Source organism: Phacochoerus africanus, chromosome 12 (genome assembly GCF_016906955.1).
Source record: "Phacochoerus africanus isolate WHEZ1 chromosome 12, ROS_Pafr_v1, whole genome shotgun sequence".
Classification (NCBI taxonomy): Eukaryota; Metazoa; Chordata; class Mammalia; order Artiodactyla; family Suidae; genus Phacochoerus; species Phacochoerus africanus.
In genome coordinates this window covers 32,178,040-32,196,693 of record NC_062555.1, presented here as the reverse complement: position 1 = coordinate 32,196,693, position 18,654 = coordinate 32,178,040, and the positions used below count along the sequence as shown (strand labels likewise).

Below are 18,654 nucleotides of genomic sequence, written 5' to 3'. Positions count from 1 at the left end.
TTCAAATCCAAGTCGTTGAAATACTTATCAGCTAGCAAAACTTTTACTGGCTTTGCCCACATTTTGAGGGTAATGATTAATAAGTCTAACGGTGATCAGAATCAGAAACAGGATATTTTTCTGGGTGCCAGATACTGCAGAAAATACCACTTGATAAGTAAAATATACCGTTACACTACTAATACAAGGTTACTAACTCTCAAGGCCTATGATTATGATATAAAGCTAATGGCATTAAATAAAAGCAGAAATGAGTCTTATTAGAAACTGGAAATGCCCAAATATACATTCCATACAGCCTTTTGTTATAAACTCTGATTTGCAGGGATAGGCTATAGAATCATCACAATCCATGTTTGACAAGGTCACATGTGAGTACCACTAATTCAGAAAGCTAGGATTGGAGTTTCCATTGTGGCTCAGGGGTAATGAACCCAACTAGTATCCATGAGGATGCAGGTTTCACCCCTGGCCTTGCTCAGTGGGTTAAGGATGCAGCATTGCCGTGAGCTGTGGTGCAGGCCAGCAGCTGCAGCTCCAATTTGACCCCTTGGTGGAAACTTCCACGTGCTGCATGCGCAGCCCTAAAAATGCAAAAAAAAAAAAAAAAAGCATTAGGGTTAAGTACAAATTGTTTCTTCAAACAAGTTTAAGTTTTACAAATCAGAATGTATAGTTTGCAAACATTGTGTATAACACATACGCAAGGAATTAGAAAATGATACTATGTCACCTAGGATGCTTTTGGTTTCTAGTAACTGAATCACAAATTTATTCAAGATAAGATAAATTATGCTATGGTAATTTTGTGTTCAATCTGTATGTTCAGTGTGGGGCGGGGGGAAGATGGGTGGAGAGCATGAGAGGGCTGTGTTCAGTCGCTTATAGATCTAGGATGACAGATGCTCTGACATCTCAGCACCTGGCCTCCGTAATCATCACTGCAGGGAAGAGGCACCGAGAAGGTCATGCATATAATACTAACTGCTTCTGCTTAAAACCTATTGGCTAGAAGAATCACATAGCCCTGTCTAGCTGCAAGTGAAGCTAAGAATGAATACTGTTGAAATGTCCATACTACCCAAAGTGATCTACAGAGTCAATGTAATCCCAATCAAAATTCCAATGGTATGTTTGCAGAACTAGAACAAATAACTCTAAAATTTGTAAGTAACCACAAAAGATCCTGACTAGACAAATAAATCTTGGAAATGAAGAATACAGCTGGAGGTATTAAAATTCCTGATTTCTGACTGTACTACAAAGCTAATAAAATCAAAACAATATAGTACTAGTACAAAACCAGACACACTGATCGATGGAACTGAAAGCCCAGAAATCAACTCACAAATAAACGAACACTAATTTATGACAGAGGAGCAAACAACATAATAATGGAGAAAGGACCTCGTCAATAAATGGGAAAACTGATCACATGCAAAAGAATGAAAGCAGACCCCCAACTTACATCATACACGAAATAAATGAAAGTAAGGGAGCGGCCAAGGTAACAGAGTAGGAAGATCCTCAGCTCACCTTCTCCCACGGGCACACCAAAATTACAACTATTTACAGGGCACTTGTGATGAGAAAACCCAGAATAGAAGAAAAGATCTTCTACAAATAAAGTATAAAGAAGGAACCACAAGGAGAAGGGTAGGAGAGGTAGAGATGCAGTATAGTCAAGACCCATCCCCGGGGCAGGCAACCCACAGATAGGGGGATAATTACAATTCAAGAGTAGCTCCCCCAAGAGCAAGGAGTCCCAGGTACTCATCAGGCTCCACAGCTTGTGAGTCCTGCACTGGCAAGATGAGCCTCCAGAACGTTTGGCTTTGAAGACCATGGGGGCTTATTTTCAGAAAAGCCAGAGGGCTGTGCAAAATAGACTCCACTCCTAAAGGGCACATACAAAATGACACATGCTCTGGGACCCAGGGAAGAAGCAGTAATTTGGGGGAAGCCTGGATCAGACTCAATTGCTGATCTTGAAGAGCTTTGCAGAGACACAAGATGCAACTGGAGCTCATCCTGGAGATAGAAACACTGGCGGTAGCCATTTTTGGAAGCTCATTCTACCCGGCAGACACTGGTGCTGACAAGCACCATTTTGGAATCGTTCCTCTAGCTTATTAGGGCTGGGACCCAGGGCTGCCCACTACCTATAGGCAGCCATACTGAGAAGCCTCAGGCCAAGCAACCCTACCCTACCAGCAGACCTACTGCTTTAAGGTCCCCTGAGCCAACAGCAGCTTTGGGAACAGCCCTGCCCACCAGAAGGTACAGGACCGAGCCTGGCACACTAGTGCACCGGCACCAGCTGGGACTCCCAGGGTCCTACAGTCACAGGCCCTTGGACATGGCTCCACCTCCAATGGGCCAGCACTAACCCAAGGACCAGTCTCACCCACCGGTAGAGAGAAACCAACCCTGGGATCCCTGGGATCACTGTCCCATTCAGACAGGTTGACCCTAGCTCTGGAATCCCTCAGGGGGCCATAGGCAATGGGCTTATGACCCAGCCCCAGCCACCAGTGGCTGGCAGTCTCTGCACAAGGCCAGACCTGGCAACCAACTGGACCAGGGCCAGCCACTCCTACCAACATGGTCACAGTAGTTAGCCCACCACAACGAAAGGAACCATGCAGTCCACACAGAGGGCATCCTTAGTAGAGGTAATGTCCTGGTGAAAAGAGGGGAGTACTGCTGGGACATATACGACATCATCAACAAAAGGCCTTTTCTCCGAGGTTAGGAACTCTAACCAACCTACCAGATATATAGAAATAAAAATAGCAAATTAGACAAAATGAGGCAACAGAGAAACATGTTCAAAATGAAGGAACAAGGAGTTCCCGTCGTGGCTCAGTGGTTAACGAATCTGACTAGGAACCATGAGGTTGCAGGTTCAATCCCTGGCCTCGCTCAGTAGGTTAGGATCTGGCATTGCCATGAGCTGTGGTATAGGTCACAGATGCAGTTCAGATCCTATGTTGCTGTGGCTGTGGTGTAGGCTGGCAGAAACAGCTCCAATTAGACTCCTGGCCTAGGAACCTCCATATGCCACAGGAGCGGCCCAAGGAATGGCAAAAAAGACAAAAAAAAGAAAAAAAAGAGGGAACAAGATAAAACTCTGAAAGAAAACCTAAGTGGAGTTAGGCAATGTACCCAATACAAAATTCAAGGTAATGATTACAAAGATGTTCAAACAACTCAGGAGAAAATTAGATGAACAAATTGAGAGGTTAGAAGTTTTTAAGAAAGAGTTAGAAAATATAAAGAAGAACCAACAGATATGAAGAATACAACAACTAAAATGAAAAAACACACTGGAAGGAATTAATAGTAGATAACATGATACAGAGGAATGGATCAGTGAGCTAAAAGAGTAGTGAAAACCACTGAGGTTGAACAGAAAAAAGAAGAAATAAGGACAGTTTAAGAGACCTCTGGGACATCAAACATACTAACATTTGCATTTATAGAGATGCCAGAAGGAGAATAGAGCAAGAAAGGGACATAGAATATCTTTAAGGACAAAATAGCTGAACACTTCCCTAACCTGGGAAAGGAAACAGACATCCAGGTCCAGGAAATACAGAGAGCCCCAAAGAGGATCAACCCAATGACACACTGTAATTAAAATGGCAAAAATTAAAGATGAAGAGAGAATACTCAGGAGTTCCTGTCATGGCTCAGCAGTAACGAACCTGACTAGTACCCATAAGTATGTGGGTTCAATCCCTGGCCTCACTCAGTGGGGTTAAGAATCCAGTGTTGCTGTGGCTATGGTGTAGGTCACAGATGCAGCTCAGATATGGCATTGCTGTGGCTGTGGTGGAGGCCTTGCAGCTAAAGCTCTGATTTGACCACTTAGCCGTGGAAACTTAACATATTGTTAGGTGCAGCAGCCCTAAAAAGAGAAGAACAGGAAGAAAAGAAAAGCAAGCAAAGACAAGAAAGGAAGGAAGGAAGAAGGAATGAAGGAAGGACAGGAAGGCAGGAAGGAGGAATGGAAGGAAGGAAGGAAGGAGGAAGGAAGGAGGAAGGAAGGAAGGAAGGAAAGAAAGAAAGGAGGGAGGGAGGGAGGGAGAGGAGAAAGAAAGAAAGAAAAAGAAAGAAGGAAAGAAAATTAAAAGTAGCAAGGGAAAAGCAACAAGTAGAAACTCTTCAGGCCAGAAGTGAGTGGCACAATATACTTAAAGTGATGAAAGGGAAAAACCTACAACCAAGGATCCTCTACCTGACAAGGCTTTCATTCAGATTTAAAGGAGAGATCAAAAGTTTTACAGACAAGCAAAAACTAAGAGAGTTCAGCACCACCACACCAGCTTCACAAAAAATAATAAAGGGACTTCTGTATGCAAAAAAGGCCACAACTGGAAACACAAAAATTACAAATGGAAAAATTTCATTGGTAAAGGCAAATATACAGTAAAGCTAGTTAATCAACCATGTAAGACAAAGCAGTAAAACCATCTTTATTCACAGTAAATAATTCAGGGATATACAAAACAAAAAGATGTAAAACACAATGTCAAGGACTTCCATGGTGGCTTAGTGGGTTAAGGATCTGGCGTTGTCACTGCTATATCAAGGGCTTGATGTGTGGCCTGGGAACTTCCGCATGCTGCAGATGTGGCCAAAAATAAATAAATAAAAAATAAAACATGATATCAAAAACAGTAAAAATACAGGATTGTCAAAATGAATTTGAACTTAGGAGATCAGCAACCTAAAATAATTGGATAGATAGATTGCTATGTACAGTGTGGGGAATATAGTGAATAACTATGTAATATCTTTGTATGACGATATATTATAGCTATACTTATCAGGGTCATCTTGAAATGTATGGAAATACCAAATCGCTATGTTGTATAAAAGGAACATAGTGTTATAGGACAATTACACTTCAAAAACAAATTCATAGAAAAAGAGATCTGTTTGGGGTTACCAGAGGCAGGGGTGAGGGGAAGGAGAACTGGATGAAGGCAATCAAAAGGTACAAACTTCTGGGTTTAGGATAAATAAGTACTAGGACCAATACAAGTACAGCCAACAGTTTATAATAACTATGAATAGAGTATTACTTTTAAAATTTTCAAATCACTATTGTATACCTGAAATCTATATAATACTGTTCATCAACTATACCTCAATTTTAAAAAACATCAGAAAAAAAGACCAGTCCTAAGATGTAATGTACAACATGATAAATATAATTAACACTGTTGTATGTTATATGAAAATTAAGGTAGTAATCCTAAGATTTCTCATCACAAAAAAAGGGTTTTTTTCTTTTTCAAATTTTACATCCATATGAATTGATGTTCACTAAACTTACTGTGATAATCATTTCATGATACATGAAAGTCAAATCATTTTGCTGTATTACCTTAAACTTATAGAATGCTATATATCAATTATGTCACCATAAAACTGGAAGGGGGAAAAAAAAAGACTTGAATGTAAGACCTGAAACAATAAAATTCCTAGAAGACAAAGGCAGTAACTTCACTGACATCATCAGACTCAGCATTTTTTTTTTTTTTTTGTGGATTGGACTCCAAAGGCAAGGGAATGAAAAGCAAAAGTAAACAAATGGGGCTATATCAGACCAAAACCTTCCCTACAGGGAAGGAAATTATCAAAACAAAAAGGTAACCTACTGATTGGGAGAAGGTATCTTGGACTGATATATCTGATAAGGAGTTAATATCCAAAATATATAAAATCATACAACTCAACAACAAAAAACCAACATCCCAACTAAAAAATAGGCAGAGGACCTGAATAGATACTTTTCCAAAGAATACATAACAGATGGCAAGGGTTCATGAAATGATCAACATAACTAGTCATCAGGAAATGCAAATCACAACCTTAATGATGTATCACCTCACACCTGTTAGATGGCTGTTTTTTTTTTCTTTTTTGGCTGCACCCATGGCACCCTGAAGTTCCTAGGCCAGGGACTGAATCCCCTTTTGACCTCACCCACCATGTGCCCAATGGATCTAGATCTTATTGGAGAGGCATAGCTATAGCTGCATAACAGTGAAATCTCTACGGGGGCTGCAAGAGAAAAACTTGCTAGAAAGCCACCTTAGGTAGGTTACTAGACACCTGCCCTGCAGGGTGCCATGAAAAGCTGGTCACAAAGAGGTTTCTCACCTAAGGGGAATGATGGGGTAAGCGGCTGGCAACTGGGTGCTCCTGGCCACAGTGTACCGTAGGACGAGGCACTTAGAGGAGCCACATATCCCAGGAGCCGGTCAGTGGAAGAGCCATGTGGGCTGTAGGAGCTAGAGGTACTTATCCTGACTTTACACAAAATATCACACTAGTCAAATGAACAACATTATGCTGATGGAATCTGATGAGCAGGAAGTAGCAAGTACTTTAGATGCTGTATTAACACATGCTAATAAGTGGATGAGAGATAAACCCCACAAAAATTCATGCATTCCCCTACCTCAGTGAAATAACCAGGGTTTAATAATTTGAAGGTAGCAAACTTCTTTCACACAGTAAATATTTTAGGCTTTGTGGATTCTGTCACTATTCTTTTTTTTTTTTCACTCCAAAAAGCATTCTTAGCTCACAAGGACTGCAACAGTTTTGCATATTTTCTATTTGCTTAGCATATGTATTCATACATATTCATATTCATATATATTCATGTATTCATACATTACATATTAAACTCATACATATATATATATATATATATATATATATATATATATGATTGGAAATTTTCTTTTTCTTCCCTATTTTACGTACAAGTTGTTAGAACTTAACAACAATCTTTAGACAACAGAATATCCAGTGGGACTATGACTGATTTTGAAAACAGAGTAAGCAAGTAATGCAATGACCCTTGAGACTGCACATTTGCTCGTTTTGGTAAAGAGTAAAACCTGTTCACTTGTGGAGTTCCCATCGTGGCACAGTGGTTAACGAATCCGACTAGGAGCCATGAGGTTGCGGGTTCCATCCCTGCCCTTGCTCAGTGGGTTAACGATCCGGCATTGCCGTGAGCTGTGGTGTAGGTTGCAGACGCGGCTCGGATCTTGCGTTGCTGTGGCTCTGGCATAGACCAGCGGCTACAGCTAGGATTCGACCCCTAGCCTGGGAACCTCCATATGCCGCTGGAGCGGCCCAAGAAATGGCAAAAAGACAAAAAAAAAAAAAAAAAAACCTGTTCACTTGTAAAGATAGCTTTATATTGCTGGGTAGAAATACAGTTGTTTTGCTGTTATATTGCCAAAATAATAGGTTTTATAAATTTTAAAAGCACACGTTCTGACCACAATGGACTTAAATTTCAAAATCAATAACAAAAATATATGAAAATATATGGACGTTAAGCACCACACTTCTAAATAACATGGGTCAAAAAAGAAATCACAGATGAAAATAGAAAATATCTTGAACTGAAAACAAAAACAAAACATATCAAAATTTGGGGGACGCAGCTTAAGCAGAAAAAAGAAATCTGTTACCTCTGAACGATTGTATTAGAAAAGAATAAAGGTCTCAAATCAATAACTTAAGTTTCTACCTTAAAAACTAGAAAAAGAACAGCAAACCAAACCCAAAGCAAGCAGAAGGAAAATCTATAATAAACATTAGACTGGAAATCGATGAAAGAGAAAACAGGAAAACAACAGATAAAATCAAATGGAACAAAAAGTTGGTTATTTGAAAAGATCAAAATGGATAAACCTTTAGTTACACTGATCAAGAAAGAAAGAGAAAGGCTACAAATTACCCAAATCATAAATGAAACAGGGATCATCATAGATGTAAAAAGGATTCTTAAGAAAAAAATCGAACCACTTTTATAGCAACAAATTACACAACTTAGATAATGGAGAAAGGAAAATCATGGTGAGAAATAACTTAGCAAGAAGAAAAGTGAAAATAAAAACTGAACTATAACATGTAGAGAAATTGAACTTGTCATTTAAAATTTTCCAATAAAAGAAAATCCAGGAAGAGATAACTTCATGGGTGAATTCTATCAAATATTTAAAGAAGAAATAATACTTATCATTCACAAGCTCTTCCAGAAAATATGAGAGATGGGAACACTTCCCAATTCATTTTAAAATGCTAGTATTATCATAAGAGAATACTATAAAGAGTTATATGCCAACAAATTGGATAATTTAGTAGAATTGGACAAATTTCTAGAAACATACAGCCTGCCAAGATTAAGCCAAGAAGAAACAGGCAATTCAAATAGATTGCTCACTAGAAATGAAACTGAATCTGTAATTAAAAAACAAACAAACAAACAAAAAAAACCCCAAAGCCCAGAAACCTCCCAGCGAACAAAAGTCCAGTACCAAATGCAATGGCTTCATAGGGAATTCTATCAAACATATAAAGAAAAAGTAATAACTATCTTCAAACTGTTCCAAAACATTGAAGAGAAAGGAAGACTACTAAATAAATCCTACAAGGCCACCATTACCCTGATACCATAACCAGACAAAGGCAATACAAAAAAAGAAAATTACAGGCCAAGATCTTTGATGAATACACAAAATCCTCAATAAAATATTAGCAAATGAAATTCAACAATTCATAAAAAGGATCATACACCATACTCAGCTTGGATTTATTCCAGGGTCACAAGGATGGCTCAACATACACAAATCAATCACTATGATATACCACATTAACAAAAGAAAAGACAAAAACCAAATGATCATCTCAATAAACACAGAAAAAGCATTTGACAAAATTCAATAGTCATTCATGATAAAAACTTTCATCAAGTTGAGTATGGAGGGAACATATCTCAACGTTAAAGCCATTCAAGACATCCACAGCCAACATAAATACTCAATAGTGAAAAGCTGAAAGCCTTCTTGCTAAACTCAGAAACAAGACAAGAATGATCATTCTCATCTCTACATAACACAGTATCGGAAGCCTTAGCCATGGCAATAAGACAAAAGAAAGAAAGAAAGAAATGGCATCCAAATCGGAAGGGAAGAGATAAAACTGCCATTATTTGCAGTTATGATACTCTATGCAGACCCTAGTGTCCACTGAAAACTACAGAATAAATGAAATCAGCAAGATCATGGGATACAAGACTAATACACAGCAATCTGTTGTGATTCTATACACTGATAATGAAATCAGAAGGAAAAAGTAAAATAACAATCCCTTTAAAAATCACATCCAGGAGACGGGATTAAGATGGCAGAATAGAAGGACTGGAGCTCAACTTCTCTCCTAAAAACAACAAAATTCACAACTAAACACTGAGCAATCTCCACCCAAATGGACTGGAAACCCATACCCTACTCCAGAAGAAAAAGAGGAGGCCACATCCACAGGTAGGAGGGGTGATTTTGTGATATAAACAACCCCATACCTCCTGGGTGGGAAGCTCCACAGACTGAAAACTAACTGGCTCACAGAGACTCACCTACAGGAGTGAGAGTTCTGAGCCCCACATCAAACCCTCACATGCTGGGATCTGTCACTGGGAGAGCCCCTGGAGCATCTGGCATTGAAGGCCAGCGGGGCTTGTGTGCAGGAGCTCCACAGGACTGGGGGAAACGGAGACCCCATTCTTAAAAGGCGCACACAGACTTTCACGTGCATTAGGTCCCAGGGCAGAGCAAGGTCTCCACAGGAACCTAGGTCAAACCTGACTGCAGTTCTTGGAGGACATCATGGGAAAACAGGGGTGAATGTGGCTTTTTGTGAGGGAAGGATATTGAAGGCAAAGCTCTCGGGAATATTCACCAGTTGTCTTTCTCTGGAGGTGGCCATTTTGGGAAAATCTGGCCCCACCCATCAGTCAGTGCTGAGAAGCCCCAGGGTAAACAACAACCCAGGTGGGATCACAGCCCCACCCCTCAGTAAACAGGCTACCTAAAGAGCCTCAGGCACACAGCAGCCCCTAATCCCATCCAGAGACTAAGCCCCACCCACCAGAGGGATTAGAATCGGCTCCACCTACCAGTGGGCAGGCATCAGCCCCTCCCATCAGGAAGCCTACAGCAAGCCCCCCATACTGACTTCAGCCACAAGGGGGGCAGACACCAGAAGTAAGAGAGGCTACAGCTCTATTATCTATAAAAAGGTCACCACACCAAAAACCTTAAAAATGAAAAGACGGAGAACTATAACTCAGATGAGGGAGAAAGGAAAATCCCCAGAAAATCAGCTAAGCAATGAGGAGATTCTCAGCCTCCAGGAAAAAGACTTTAGATTGTCGATGCTGAAGATGAAGCAAGACATTGGAAATAAGCTGGAGGCAAAGATGGATAACTTACAGGAAACACTAACCAAAGAGATACAAGATATAAATCTTAAACAAGAAGAGATGCAAAATACAATAACTGAAATAAAAAACTCACTAGAAGCAGCTAACAGCAGAATACAGGAGGCAGAAGAATGAATAAGCGAGGTGGAGGACAGATTAGAAGAAATTACGGATACAGAACAGAAAAGAGAAAAAAGATTGAAAAAAATGAAGAGAATCTCAGGGAACTCTGGGACAATGTTAAACACACCAACATCCGTATTATAGGGGTGCCAGAAGGAGAAGAGAGAGAGAAGGGGACAGAAAAAATATTCCAAGAGATAATAGCCGAAAATTTCCCTAACATGGGAAAGGAACTACTCACTCAAATCCAGGAAGCACAACGAGTACCATATAAAATAAACCCAAGGAGGAACACACGGAGACACATAATAATCAAACTGACCAAAATTAAAGACAAAGAGAAAATCTTGAAAGCAGCTAGGGAAAAGAAACAAATAACATACAAGGGAACCCCAATAAGGTTATCGGCAGATTTTTCAGCAGAAACTCTGCAGTCCAGAAGGGAGTGGCATGATATACTTAATGTGATGAAAGGAAAAAACCTCCAAGCAAGAATACTCTACCCAGCAAGGCTCTCATTCAGATTTGAAGGAGAAATAAAAACCTTCACAGATAAGCAAAAGCTGAGAGAGTTCAGCAACACTAAACCAGCCTTACAACAAATACTAAAGGAACTTCTCTAGGCAGGAAAGAAAAGATCAGCAACAGGAAACAAAAATTCCACAAATGACAAGGCTCACCAGTAAAGGTATATATACAGTAAAGATACGAAATCATCCATGCACAATTATACCATCAAAATCAGAAATCATGAGAAGAGGTGGGTACAAATGCGGGACACCGGAGATGAACAACAACTTAAAACAATCTCATACACATATAGACTCTTACATCAAAACTTCAGAATAACTGCAAACCAAAAATCTACAATTGATACACAAACAAGGAATCTCTGGAGAAGAAATATATCTCATAGTAAATAAGTGCATAATCCACCATGAAGGGGGTCATCTGACATCATTCTTGGAATGTTGAAGTCTTCTTAGATCTGATTCTGATTTCCTCTCCATCAAAGAACTTATGATAATTATAATTAAATAATGCCACTGTACAATTAATACAGTTCTACAATTGTATTATTAATAACCATTTCTCTCCATGGTACAATGTAAAGTCTATAATGCCTTGCTTATCACATCACCTAGAATGGTGTAATGCCTTTATTGAAGAATCAATGAGATGGAACAAATTGTGAGGACATATTTATATAGTTACACTGTTTTTGAACCACCTTATGCATTTTATATTTTACTTATTTTCAGAGGGTGTATTATTTTTGTTATGCTTACCAGTTGTTATTCTTTTTACTATGCTATGTAAAATATTTAATGGTATATAAGGCTTTCTTCTTTATAAATTTTAGTTGCATAATATAACAATTTACTATAATGCTAATTTTTAAAGAAAAATTGAAATGTAATAGATAAAACTAAGTAGTAAAGATGAAAGCCATAAAATTGGGATAAAGTATAGAATAAATTTCCTATTTGTCTCAGCATATTTTCCATTCCACTTCTCCAGTGGGAGTCATTTAATCTGTTTCTTAAGATCCATGTTATAATAATCTGTGTGAATGTAATTGTGTGTAAATGTATGTATTTTATTCTGTAAAAAAATAAAAATTTAAAAATAAATAAATAAATAAAATAAAAATCACATCCAAAAAAACCACAAAAAAATATAGGAATAAACTTACTCAAGGAGGTAAAAGACCTATACTCTGAAAATTATAAAACTGATGAAGGAAACTGAAGATGATTCAAAGAAATAAAAAAATACCCCATGTTCTCATGGAAGAATTGATATTATTAAAGTCATACTAGTCAAAGCAATCCAAAGATTTAATGCAATCTGTATCAAAACACCCATTTTTCACAGACCTAGAACAAATACTCCTAAAATTTATATGGAAACACAAAAGACCCTGAATGACCAAAGCAATTCTGAGAAAAAAGAACAAAGCTGGAGGTATAACCTTCCCAGACTTCAGACTATATTACCAAGCTACAATAATTAAAATAAAATGGTATTGTCACAAAAACAGATACATAGATCAATAGAACAGAATACAGAGCCCAGAAACAAATTTACACACCAATAGCCAATTAATCTATGACAAAGGAAACAAGGATATACAACAGAGAAAAGATATTCTCTTCAACAAGTAGTTCTGGGAAAACTGGACAACCACATGTAAAACAATGAAATTTGAATATTCCCTCACATGGTATACAAAAATAAACTCAAAATGGTTTAAAAACCTAAACTTAAGACCCGAAACCATAAAATTCAAGGAAGAAAACACAGGCAGAACACTCTTTGCCATAAATTGCAGCAATATTTTCTTGGCTCAGTCTCCTAAAGCAAAATTAAAAAAAAAAAGAAAGAAAATAAACAAATTGGACCTAGTTGAACATAAAAGCTTCTTCACAGCAAAGGAAATCAACAAAATGAAATGACAACCTACAGAATGGGAGAAAATACTTGCAAATGATACAACCAACAAGGGCTTAATATCCAAAATATACAAAGAGCTCAACCCTAAAACCAAACAACCCAATCAAAATATGGACAGAAGACCTGAAAAGACATATTTCCAAAGAGGACATATAGATGGTTAACAGGCACATGAAAAGATGCTCAACATCACTAATAGTTAGGAAAATGCAAACCAAGGAGTTTCCTGGTGGCTAAGTGGGTTAAGGTTCTGCTATTGTCACTGCTGTGGCCTGGATTCCGTCCCTGGCTCAGGAACTTCCACATGCCATGGGCACAGCCAAAAAAAAAAAAAAAAAAAAGGAAAATCAAAACCACAATGAGTTATCACATCACACTCGCATGTGTCAGAATTGCTATCATCAAAAAGTCTACAAACAACAAATTTTGCCAAGAATGTAGAGAAAAGGGAATCCTTTTGCACTGTTGATGGAAATGTAAATTGGTGAAGCCACTAAGAAAAACAGCATGGAAGATCCTTAAAAATCTAAAAGTAGAACTATCATATGATCTACTCCTATACACATCTGGAAAACAACAAAAACACTAATTCGAAGATATACGCACTCCAATGTTCACAGCAGCTCTACTGACAATAGACAAGATATGAAAGTAACCCAAGTGTCCATCAACAGATGACTAGGTTAAGATGTGGAGTCTATGTATGTGTGTTCTACACACATCGATATTAATATTATTTGGCCATAAAAAGAACTTAAATGCTGCCATTTGTAGCAACACAGATAGACCTAGAGAATGTTATGCTAGTGAAATAAGTGAGACAGAGAAAGACAAATACTGTATGATATCACTTATATGTGAAATCTAAAAAAATAATACAAGTGAAGGTAGATGCAATACAGAAATAGACTCACAGATACAGCAAACAAACTTGTGGTTAGCACAGGGGAGAGAAAAGTGGGGGGGGACAAGTTAGGGGTATGGGATTAACAGATACAAACTACTATATATAAAACTGATAAGCAACACAAATACACTGTATAGCACAGGGAATGATACCCACTATCTTATAATAACCTATAATGTAATATAACCTACAAAAATACTGTATCACTACACTATACACCTGAAACTAACACAATACTGTAAATCGACTATATTTCAATTGAAAAATAGTGATAATCCATTTGGTGCTGACTTCCGGCCTGATTTGAGGCTCTACCACTACCAAGCTGGAACTGCCACACATGTGAGATTTCCCTGGCTCTCTCTGTGGCCTGGATAATCAATCCAACTTTCTACTGGCCAGGCTGGCCTCCCTGTAACTGGTTTTCATAAATAGAAAATTTGTGTAATTGTTACTGGAACTACTTGCTGAAATCTGGAACTAGTTAAAAATACCATTTATTTTCAAATACACACACAGTTTCACATACATGCAGAAACACATCTTTCACATCCAGCCAATCAATCAACTTAATGCTTTTTATTAGAGAACAGAACAGAAAATTCAGATAACCCAATACAGAGTTTGCTGTTCTTTTCAGGAGCCTCAGTAAGTGTTTTTCAAGAAATCAAAAAGGATATGACTAAATACTGGGAAAAAAAGAATATGTATAATATATCAAGGTATAATTAGCCTAATCCTGTAACAGCGGGATCTAACTTTTACTCTTGGGGAAAGAGGACTTTGATTTAACTAGGAAAAGCAAATTGTTTTTTGACGCAATCTTTCTTGTACACTTATATAAGTAATGTATATGAGGGCTTATTTCCTTGTGAAGTTGGTACAGTATGTTAGATTGAAACATCGATTTAAGTTTAATGGATAAAGTCACAGTGAGTATGTTTCTATCTAAGCTTATGTAATAAATGATCCCAACACATGGTATGAATTCTATCATTTGTAACAACATTTCCTTCCCTCTTAAGGGGAGTAATGAGAAAATGTTCCGAGCTGCACATCACTAAAGGTGAGTGACATCCAGAAAGAAATAAAGTTGGGTGGTCCAAAAGTGCCCCGTCCATCTGATAAATATATCAATCACATCTCAGTTAAGAAGTATTAAGTGGGACACAGGCTGGAATGAAACCAGGAGCCAGGGAGCTTTCCAACAGTTTCCGATTAAGACAAACGCAGAGGCACAGACAGGTCTTCGCTGGAGTATTCGTTGGCCTTTCCTTGACATCCTGGTCCCAAATTTCTCATGTTTCAAAAACCCCAAATCTTCTTCCCCCTCCAGACTTCTCCAGCCCACACAACATGACCACAGAGAGTTCAAGGTTGTAAACGAGTCTACGTACAAAACAGGAAAAAAAAGCAAGCTTAAACAAGCACCGCCCTCCCCCACCTCCCCAAAGACACCTCTCAAAGGCTTTGGACGCTATTTAGCCTGCCATTCAAAAAAAAAAAAAAAAAATGAGAACCCATCAGAGGGTTCGCCCATCAAAACCCTCTTTCCCTCCTAGGATGAAGGAGGAAAGGCCAGGAGAGAAGGATGAGTAACGGCCGCGCCCCGGGCTCCTCTAATAGGGGGGTTGGGGCGTGGCGGTGCGGGGAGCTTGCGGCCAGCTGCAAAGAGCAAAGGATTAAGAAAGGCGAGCTTTTCATGGCTCCTACAGTCCCGGGGAGAAGAAATTCACCTTTGCTCCTTCCTTTTAAGAAGATATAGCAGCCTCTGCTCAAGGAACAAAAAGAACCAAAACGCCAACTCCCAGCTCCCACCGCTCTGGGGGCTCGCTTCCGGGTGGCCACTCCATTGGCTCCATCCCCTGGAGCTGCCCCGCCCCTGACCACGCCCCGGCCTAGGCCCCGCCCCCCCGCGGATTGGCGCCACCTGAAACCCCAAGTCTCTTCCCCAACCCCTGCACACTGCAGGAGCACGGCTCACCCACCTACTTAGGCGAGCGCAGCGAAAGTTCTCGCGAGCCTTCCCTCCCTACCCCCCCATCCTACACCCCCAGGCTGACGTGTCAGCCAGACCCCCGAGGGAGGCTGCTGCCCTCGCTCTATTTCTGCGGCCTCTCTTACCGGGTGGTCCGCGCCAGAGCTGCTTCAGCAGTTTGAACAGTGGCGGAAAGGCTGCCACCTCCCGAGTTCTGTGGCTTGAAAGTTAGCCTTTTCCTCGTACTGGCTTTTTGTTTTGTTTTGGCTTATTTGGAATTTTCCCGCGGTCGCTCCGCAGTGGAGCCGCGCGCGCACGTACCCGCGATGCACTCTGGGGCCTGGCCTGCGGCCCCGCGCCCCCGCGGCATCGCGGGAAAATTCGGACGAATCTCGTGCTCGTGGGGGCGGGGCGGGGGCCCAGGGCTGGGCCGGAAGTCGACTCTGCCCGGCCGGACTCCCGGGCGAGTAGGGCGGCTGAGGCTTCATTGGAGGTTCTCGGACTTTGTGCTTATGTCGTGATCTAACTAGACTGTAGGAAGGACCGGCAGCGGAGAAAACTGGGATTTTAGTCGGTGTTGCCCAATGATTTCAAGATTCTATTCAAAATTCAGAGAAGGGAAAATGAAATTTAGTTTTTAAAAGAAAAATTGGAGTTCCTTGTCGAGGCATAGCGGAAACGAATCCGACTAGGAACCATGAAGTTGCGGGTTTGATCCCTGGCCTTGCTCGGTGGGTTAAGGATCCGGCGTTGCTGTGAGCTGTGGTGTAGGTCGAAGACGTGGCTTGGATCTGGCGTTGCTGTGGCTCTAGCGTAGGCCAGCAGCTACAGCTCCAATTAGACCCCTAGCCTGGGAACCTCGGTATCCCCCGGCTTGGCCCTAAAAAAAGGCAAAAAGAAAAAAAAGAAAATTGAGTCTTTATCAAGGTAAAACTTCTAAAGGAGGCCCCGAATATGATTTTCGAGGTGCAGTTACACACGAAAAAGGAATCTTTCTTGGGTTAATGCCCGTAACTACCACCTAAATCGGTTCCATAGTGTTTGGAGTTCAAATCAGTTCAACACTGTATTTAAACCACTTAAATAAATGGAAAGCAGCATTTTCTATACATTTCCATTCATGTCGTTAAGATTAGCATGTCTTGTTTTTTTTTTTTTAATTCTTGAATTTAGGAATGCGTGAAGGTTTTTCATAGATGTTTAAGTTGTAAAAAAAAAAAAACTACCTAACAAGTTTTAATTTTTTAAAAAAATCAGTGCCTTATATTTATAAAACTACAGCTTCACAGTATAAATTTCCCACTATAACGTATTTATAGGGATTTATAGACATTTATTTAATCTGGCATCCATATGTATGGAGCTATCCTAAAACTTTAAGCAATAATGAGGTGATTGCTTTTTAGAATACCTGAAAAGTTTCCTGAGAAAAATACTTAGATATGAACCCTATATTTTTTTCTTTTTCAGCTACACACATACACACACACAAACACCCCAGAGATGGATGTTCCAAGGCCAGGGATGGAGTTCAAGCCAGAGCTTCGACCTACATCTAGCAATGCTGGATTCTTAACTCACTGCCCGGGGCCAGGGATCTAACCCCCACCTCCACAGAAAAAAGCTGGATCATTAACCTACTGCACCACAGCAGGAACTCCTGAATCCTATTTTAAACTCCCTCATAACATTGACTATATGTGCTTCTAGAAACAATTTTGGTCACAGTATAAAGTCAGATCACAAATAATATGACAAAAATGAAAAATGGCATATGTAAGTGAAAGTTATTTCACCCTTAGAATTAAAATCTAGTCTAATGGAATCCATCCTTTAGAATCTTTGCATTCTAGAGGGAGAAACACTACAGCTGAGTGCTGCAAAGTTACTGACATCCAGAGTGCTGCAAAGTTACTGACATCCAATCTTCCTTCAAAATTCAAACAAATAAACTGCCTTGGAATCTAACCATTGTAGTAAGACTCATGTTTTCAGAATTGGGCCAAACACCCACCTCATTTCCATCTCTCATATAGCACCTCAACACAACACTATCTTGTCCTTGACTTTGATACTTGTCTCTGGTATCTCAACTGAATACTTAATGAGTATTTATTAAGTCCCAGGCACTAGTCTGATACTTCAGCCTGATTATTTTCCTAAATTCTCACAGCAATCTTATGTGATAGGCAATATTCCAATTTCACAGGTAATCCCTGCTAATGCACAGGGCAGTCTCTACTAGTAGGTGTTGTATTTGAAGCACTCACAAAGTGACTCTGGTGCTTGTACTTGTATGTGAAGCACTCACAAGTGACTCTAGTGCTTGTGCTTCTTATCACTGGCCATTCTCTTGCTTCCAACCAAATCTGGGTACCAGACCACCTCCCTACACACACACACACACGCTCATTCCCTAGGCTCTGTTGAACAAATGCACCTTAGGAAGACGTATTTGTACTAGTTGCCCAGTTTCCTGTCACAGCTACTTGAATCAGGAATAGTAACCTGACCCTCACTGAACCAATCAAGCTATTGGGGAATTTGAAATTGCAGCACTGGGAGTTCCTTTTGTGGCTCAGTGGTAAAGAACCTGACTAGGATACATGAGGACACGTGTTCAATTCCTGGCCCTGCTCAGTGGCTTAAGGATCCAGCATTGCTGTGAACTGTGGTGTAGGTTACAGAAGCAGCTTGGATCCCACATGGCTGTGGCTGTGGCTGTGGCTGTGGCTGTGGTGTAGGCCAGCAGCTGCAGCTCTGATTCGACCCCCAGCCTGGGAACCTCTATATGCTGTGAGTGCTGCCCTAAAAAGACAAAAAAAAAAAAAAATTGCAGCCCTGAGATTGATTGTATCATCCCCACATCATACAAGCCAAAACCCA

The 18,654-nt window shown here is 39.9% G+C and overlaps 1 protein-coding gene across 2 annotated transcripts in view; it reads right to left on the bottom strand.

Annotated features, from left to right (window-relative positions):
* FANCC (FA complementation group C) overlaps nt 1-16,109 on the bottom strand; it is a 271,146-nt gene extending 255,037 nt beyond the window's left edge. For both annotated transcript variants that reach the window (XM_047755023.1, XM_047755024.1), the window contains exon 1: nt 15,915-16,109. The gene's annotated coding sequence lies outside the window, so the exon portion shown is untranslated. The remainder of the gene's footprint in view (nt 1-15,914) is intronic.
* Nucleotides 16,110-18,654: the final 2,545 nt, after the last annotated feature.